At 48.9% G+C, this 7,228-nt stretch overlaps 1 gene segment (V, D, J or C); it reads left to right on the forward strand.

Moving 5' to 3' along the window:
* The first annotated feature begins 3,189 nt into the window (after positions 1–3,189).
* On the forward strand, positions 3,190–6,627 carry LOC306653742 (Ig heavy chain V region 3-6-like). The segment is given in 3 exons: positions 3,190–3,318; positions 4,232–4,531; positions 6,616–6,627.
* The last annotated feature ends 601 nt before the right edge of the window (positions 6,628–7,228 follow it).

Genomic DNA, 7,228 nt, shown 5'->3' on the forward strand with positions numbered 1-7,228 from the left:
GTCACAAAGTACTCAAAGGAAGCACAAAAAGTGTCAAGCACAGGCAGAGCCCTGCAGAAGTTATGTCCATGCAGGAAGCATGAATATGGTCATGCTCACCAGGACTGAGGCCCTAGGGACATTGAGTATCCCCAAGGAGAAGTGCAGAGTGGGGCATGATGGGACAATTCCCCATCCTCCAGCCCTGCAGAGCCACCAGCATGCAGTGCCAGTGTGAGGGACCTGAAGGCATGAAATCACAGGCAGAAGGGCCCCTGCCTTGGCTGCCCCCAGAAATGCATGTAGTGGGGCTGCTGGAGTCTGAGTTCAGCACCTGCACAGTGAGGAGGGCCAGCCAGCATCACATCAGCAGGTCCTTCTGGGGACCAGAGGTTGATGCTGGTCCAGGTGGCATTGAACCTTGGTTCCATCTCCATGTTAGGAATGGAGTGTTGACCCTATGCTAGGGCCAGCACTGTGTCTGAAGCCCATGGTGTATTGGATTCACGACTTCAACCTGTTCATCAGTTTTGTATCTCTGAAGGAAATACCTGAGACCATCAACACATAAAGAGAAAGATTCATTTTGGCTCATGACATTTAATCATTCCATGACTAAATGAGTCCATTGCATTTACACCTTTCCTGGGTGTGCCAACTGTCAATGCAGAGAGCCCTCTGTGATGAAAACCACTCACCTCATAGCTAGGAGTCAAAAGGGAGGGAGGAAGAGACTGAGGTCTCACAATTCCCTTGCATGGCATATCCATAGTGATCAAAATAAATTTCCCAAGTTTCCATATCCTAAGGGATCCACCAGTCCACATCAGCCGAAGGGACTGCAGAATCATCTTTAGCAAATGGAATTTTGGGAGAGCAATTCTGCAAACCTAATCAATCTATCCCTGAACATGAAGATTTCCCTCCACCTCATGATGCAAAAGACATTCAGTCCTCATCTGTAAGTCCCTGAAGTAAATGCTCCAGCAGAGCTTAGAAGTCCAGTTCAAGGAATTCCAAAAGACTGAGGGAAAACTTGGTTCTGTGCCCTTAAAAATCAAAAGGAGATCTCATATTCAAAATCCTATGCAGGGATGAATTGTCCAATATGAAAAGAAAAAAGACAGACACATGTTTAAGTGGAATAAAATCCAGCAGGGCTAACATTGAACCTCAGTGTCCACATCTGTCCTATGGCCACTGCAAAGCACCAGCTCTCCTGCATTGCTCTTTCTGCCCAGCCCTGTCCTGCACATGGCAAGACATCAGTCAGAAGTTCACAGGCCAGGGCATCCCTGTGCCCTTGAGAGTGTCTCCACCCACAGTCTGTTCCAGCATGAGTGAGCCCAACTCCTCATGTGGGGTCATGCACACAATGCTGCACTTTCTTTGCCACAGTAAGAAGAGTGAGCTCCATGTCAGGGTCCAGAAGATTCCAACATTCACCTACAACCTCACTAGCCTCAACTGAAAGTGACCACAGACTCAGTGTCCTTTACATCTGTTGCCCGTTTGTTAATCAGGTCATTTGGTTTTCAGTGTTAAGGTTTTTCTCTTCTTTCTGTATTCTAAATGCTTATCCTATGTTGTGGGAATAACCTGTAAATGTGTTTTCCCATTCTGTAGGCATTCTGTCCACACTCTTAATAGGTCCCTTTGCTGAGCTGAGGCTTTCCAACTTGATGTGCATGTATTGATTCTTGGTTTTATTTCTAGCATATTAGGAGACTTTATTAGGAATTTTATGCCTGGGCAAATCCGTTGGACTTTGGGGCCAACATTTTATTCTAGCAGTTGTAGATATTCTGTTCTAATTCCAGCTCTTTGATGCACTTAGTGTTGAATACTTTGGAGGATTAAAGAGAGGATCTGCTTTGTTATCATTGCCAACCAACTCTAGGAAAGACCATCATGGTCACCACCTGTGACAATGAACAGGTGCTCATGGGCAGAGGCTGTACATTTCCAGGAGAATCCCAAGACACTTGTTTCAAACACAAAACCCCTGCTTCCCCTAAATCCTATACAGCACATGAGCAGAATGGGAGGATTACATCACAGATGGTGTTGAAGAAGAAGAAGAAGAAGAAGAAGGAGGAGGAGGAGGAGGAGGAGGAGGAGGAGGAGGAGGAGGAGGAGGAGGAGGAGGAGAAGAAGAAGAAGAAGAAGAAGAAGAAGAAGAAGAAGAAGAAGAAGAAGAAGAAGAAGAAGAAGAAGGGATACACAGACTCAGAGATGCCTGGTGGACAGGATCCAGAAATATGAGTTGATAGGTTACAAATAGATGATAAAAGAGGGTTTATAGGTATAGAGAGATGACCAAGTAATGGACCATAGGTAATAGAAATATAAAAATATGTAGGTAGATAATATACATACCATAGAAGATGGATGGATGATTGGCAAAAAGAGAAAGATGAATGATAGGTGATTGATAATAGATAGATTAATAGGTAGATATGTAGATAGTAACAATTAATCATCACACCTTTGAAGCTAGGGGAACACTAACTCAAATTATAGACTTTGCTGACCTTGGTCACATGGCAGTATCAGTCAGTCTCCTTCACCACATTCCCTGGACTGGAGGAGGAGGATGCATGGAGAATGGGAACCATGGAGAGGGCTCAATTCTCCCAGAGCTTCAGCCTCCTTCACTCAGCAGAATCCCCATGACCAGCATCTCTCCTGCCCCCATCTCACCCTCAGGCACACATGTCTCAACCATGATCAAATCACTATGGGAACACAGGTGGAGACTGGCAATGTCTACACTAGCAGGGGCTGTGTCTCTGTCACTTCATCTAACATGGGAAAGACCATCATGGCCACAACCTGTAACAATGGCCAGGGGAAAAATGGCTAGGACTTGGAAACTTCACACACAGGGCACAAAAGGATTTGTAGTTGGTGAAAACATGGAGGCCAGTAATTTCTTCCTGGAGCCTCCCCAGCATCAGGAGGAGGGTATCTGCAGGTTCAGAGTTTGCTGTGAGGTCATGATTAACACCACAGTGAATAAGGATGGGTACCTACTTGTCTTATTAGTAGGTTGTGTTCACTCAGTTAGGCAGGAGATCAATTCCCTGAATCCTCATCAGGAGAGCATCACCTACACTTGTCCTCTCAGTGAATCCTCCTGACTAAGGAGAGTGTCCACTGTCTTCTTTAAATGATGGTACTGTGGGCAGGGCAGTTCTCACTGCAGTGATGCTGCACAAAGAAGGAGTCCTGGGCCTCCCTCCCTCACCCAACCTGCCCTACATGCCCTCCTTGTCTGCTGCCAGCCTGGCTCTGCTGCTCTTTGTGGACCCTGTGGCTCTCAGCCTCAGGCTGCAGGTGAGAGCTGCCTCTGCTCCCAGGACCCTCACCCTGTCCCAGACCCTTCCATCCTGTTCTCTCATGGTGGAGACCAGAGAGTAGGACAGATGAATGGAAGAGTTCAGGGCAGATTTCAGCCCACTCCTGTCCGCAGGCATTGGCTGAAGAATCAGGAGGACAAGCAGGTCAGAAGGTATAGGGGAGGTCAGTGGGCACACAGCAGGAAGCCCCTCCCCTTATGAGTCCCTGCTCCATCCTCTCCTATGAAGTCTGTATCCTCCAAATCTCACAGAGATGAGAATAACTATTCATGAGAAAAAATGGAAGGGTTCCTTTCTTGGACATGGGGGAACACCATCCTCAGCCCTGTGCTCTTGTTCAGAAACCATTGAGGGCTCTACTTTCAGGATTGGGTATTGAACCTGGGTCCTCTTGCATGCTAGGCAAGTTCCTGCCACTCTGAGATCCCTCCAAGATCCAGGGAGGAAGGGCTTGGAGGAGGCAGTTCTGAGCTCAGGAAGGTGGGCTCACACTCCAACAGCCTTCCAGCAACCCCTAAACCAACTGCTATCCTGTCACAGGTAAAGCTCCACTTGGGTTAGAGAGAGAGACACATCTCTGGAGCAATAAAGACCTGGGCAACCTGGCCTCAGCCTCTCCAAATATAAGAAGAGCCTCACCCACATGCAAATTCCTCCTCCTTCTCTGAGTTCAAATGCCCTCTGGGCTGTGGGAGCTCACAGCTCTCTGCTCACACAGGGCTGAGCTCTCTGGGAAGTCAGGTGTGGTCTAGAAGATGAGGATGCTGGGTCTTCTCCTGTACCTAGTCACAGCTCCCCAAGGTGAGTGTCCCCAATGTCAGAGCTGGTTCCATTGAGAGGTTGTGACTGTAGGTGACTGACAGGGTCTGCCTCTCCTTGTCCTGTGCCAGGTGAAGCTGCAGGAGTGGGGTACTGGCCTGGTGAAGCCCTCAGAGACCCTGTCCCTCACCTGTGCTGTGTATGGATTCACCATCACAACCAGTTATTACTGCTGGAACTGGATCCGTCAGACCCCAGGGAAGGGGCTGGAGTGGATAGGGTGCATATGTTATGATGGTAGCACTAACTACAGCCCATCCCTCAAAAGCCGAGCATCCATCTCCAGAGACACATCCAAGAACCAGTTCTCCCTGCAGCTGAGCTCCCTGACCACCCAGGACACGGCCACCTATTACTGTGCCAGAGACACAGTGAGGGGACCTCAGTGTGAGCCCAGACACAAACCTCCCTGCAGGGCGCCCAGGGCCAGCAGGGGGCACTCAGCACACAGGGAGCTCAGGTGCCACCTTCAGAGCAGCCTTGGAGAAGAGTGGATGTTTTCTCTCCACCTTATCAGGGTTCCCTTGATCCCATCATGGGGAATTGAGGGCTCTTATCTGCCTCAGATCATCCCATGATGTTCTCTTATGAGGTCAGGCATGTCTTTCTCCACAGACATCAGTTCTGGATGCACAGCATTGTGTGAATCTATATGTCTATGCATAAAATATATTTTTGGTTTATGTGAGTATGTGTGTCTGTGTGTCTGTGTGGGTGAGACCCCTGGAAGGCAGATTCTGCTACATTGTCATATTGCTGTCCCTGAGCTCTAGCTCTGCCTCCTCCAGCCAGCCAGTTCTTGGGCACTGTAGAGGATGCACATGGGGAGAGCTCAGCAGGCCCTCAGACACCTCTATCCATCACACCCACAAACCTGCCAGGTGCTCTTTACACACTGACCTGGACTAACACCTCTACAGGTATAAATTCACACCATTGTGCATCCTCATCTTCCACAGCAGAGCCCGAGGTCCCAGAGACCTCAGACACACACACACACACAGACACACAAACACACAAACATACACACATTAGGGCCTCCCAGGAACCTCAGACACAAACACACACACACACACACACACACACACACACACACACAAACACATCTGAAATGGAAACCTGTGTCTGCAGCTCAGCCTCCCCAGTGTCCTTAGCTATCATCATAGAATCATCTACTGACAACATGGTTCTCCTGGTGACTGCACACCTGATGAGCTCTCCCCACCCTAGAGCAGGCATTTCCTGAGGTTTCCCTTGGCAGGTAGCATCCTGCATGTGGAAGTGGGTCCACAGGGTCCAGATGCTACTCTGCTCCACTCTAAGGTGCATGGCAGTGTCTGGAATCAACCTGGGTGTCTGCTGGGCAGTGGGGCTTCTCCAGGCTCCTGGGTGGTAGGGAGATCAATGCTCTTCACATCTCACAATCAAGACCCCAAATGCCAGTCCTGGTGAGGCTCTGAGTCTGGTGCCTGCCTTAGGCCTCTTCTGAGTTAATCACACAAAGTGAATTTCCTGTAACTCTTCTCACTAACCTGGAAACCCACAGCACACCTGCCTGGTTACTGTGTGCACAGATGACACTACTCACTCCTCACACCATGTGTCCTGGAGTGGAGGTGCGTGACCTGAGCATGATCTAGGAAGGACCAGGGTGCCCACCGAAGAGGCAGGATTAGGACAAGGCCAAGGTCACACACCTGTTGGAGCTGGAGCCCAACTATGCCCATCCTGAGGTCCTTGAAGATGAGGCTGAACAAGGTCTGGTCTGTGATTCCCCCAGCCATTCTGTGAGTGGGAGACTTGTCCTAGGGGTTCAGGGCATGGGGGAAAGTGGCAGCAACCATTCTTGGGATGCAAAGGCATTGTGGCATGTCCACAGATGTCCACTCTATTTAACTGCTTAGTTAAGATGTGATCAATATAACAAGTTCAATGATCTCAATGAATACATCCCTCTGACCGAACTACATCAAGACCCACGTAGAATAAGAAATTTTATCCTAGCTGACAGTTTCATAGGTTCAGTACATGGTCATCCAACTCCACCATGCTGGGTCTGAGGTGAGGCAAAGCCCTAAGGTGGAAAGGAGGTGGAGGCAAAAGGTATGGATCTTGGCAAGAAAGAATAAGACAGAAAGTGGGGAGGGGGCTGGGAGAGAGCCACCTCCTCCAGGCACTCCTTACCCACCTACAGGTGCCACCCAGGTAGTCCATTATGACTAGGATGGACTGATGTGATTACAGCTCACGCTCTGATATTTTCACTACCAGCAATAATACATAGGTTGCAGAAGGTCACCTCATATCCACATCATAAACTACCAACCTTGGACCCCAAATCTCATATCCATCTCACAGTGCAAAATGAATGTGGTTCTTCTCTGAGAGTCATCATTGTGTAAATATTCCCTGCATTGGCCAAAAAGGCCAACTTCAATGTCTCACCTCACTAAAGGTGGATGCTTGACTGGAAGCTCCTGTCAAAATTAGAAGCAGGTCACATATATCCACACAGTGGCATCAAGAAAACAGGACTAGGTCCTTAGAAGGGATGGGAAGAAGAAAGGGAAAAAACCCACCTGGGCAAGCAAGTTCTGTGGCTCCACCTTCTGATGCAGGGTCACATGAAGGGGAGATGTGTTCTCCTAAGTGATTGGCCTGCTTGACCCTGTGGTACTGCTTGCTGCTGCTCTCATGGCCTCTCCCATATCCTGGCTCTCTCCACAGCCAGCAGCCTCCCTTGGGAGACAGTGCACATGATTGCCATCTCTTAGTTTCTGGTTTCTCAATTCCAGCTTCAGCATCATATTCACAGGGACAAGCATCATCTTCCTCAGGTTTACCACAGGGATTCTGGCCATTCTACTCATTGCCTGGCTTCCCAAAACTTCTTTGAAAGATCAGTGGAGGCCTCCATGAACAATTAACTCCAGCTTCCTGCATTCCTAAAGAACCAGTACACTGCATGATACCAAGGTATGCTGGAAGCTCAAGCAGAAACTCAACCCACTCAGATCATGGCTGCTGTGCCCAGGAGGGAGAATGTAGAAGCCAGTTTCTAGTTCTCT

Source organism: Sciurus vulgaris (genome assembly GCF_902686455.1).
Source record: "Sciurus vulgaris genome assembly, chromosome: 2".
Taxonomy (NCBI): domain Eukaryota; kingdom Metazoa; phylum Chordata; class Mammalia; order Rodentia; family Sciuridae; genus Sciurus; species Sciurus vulgaris.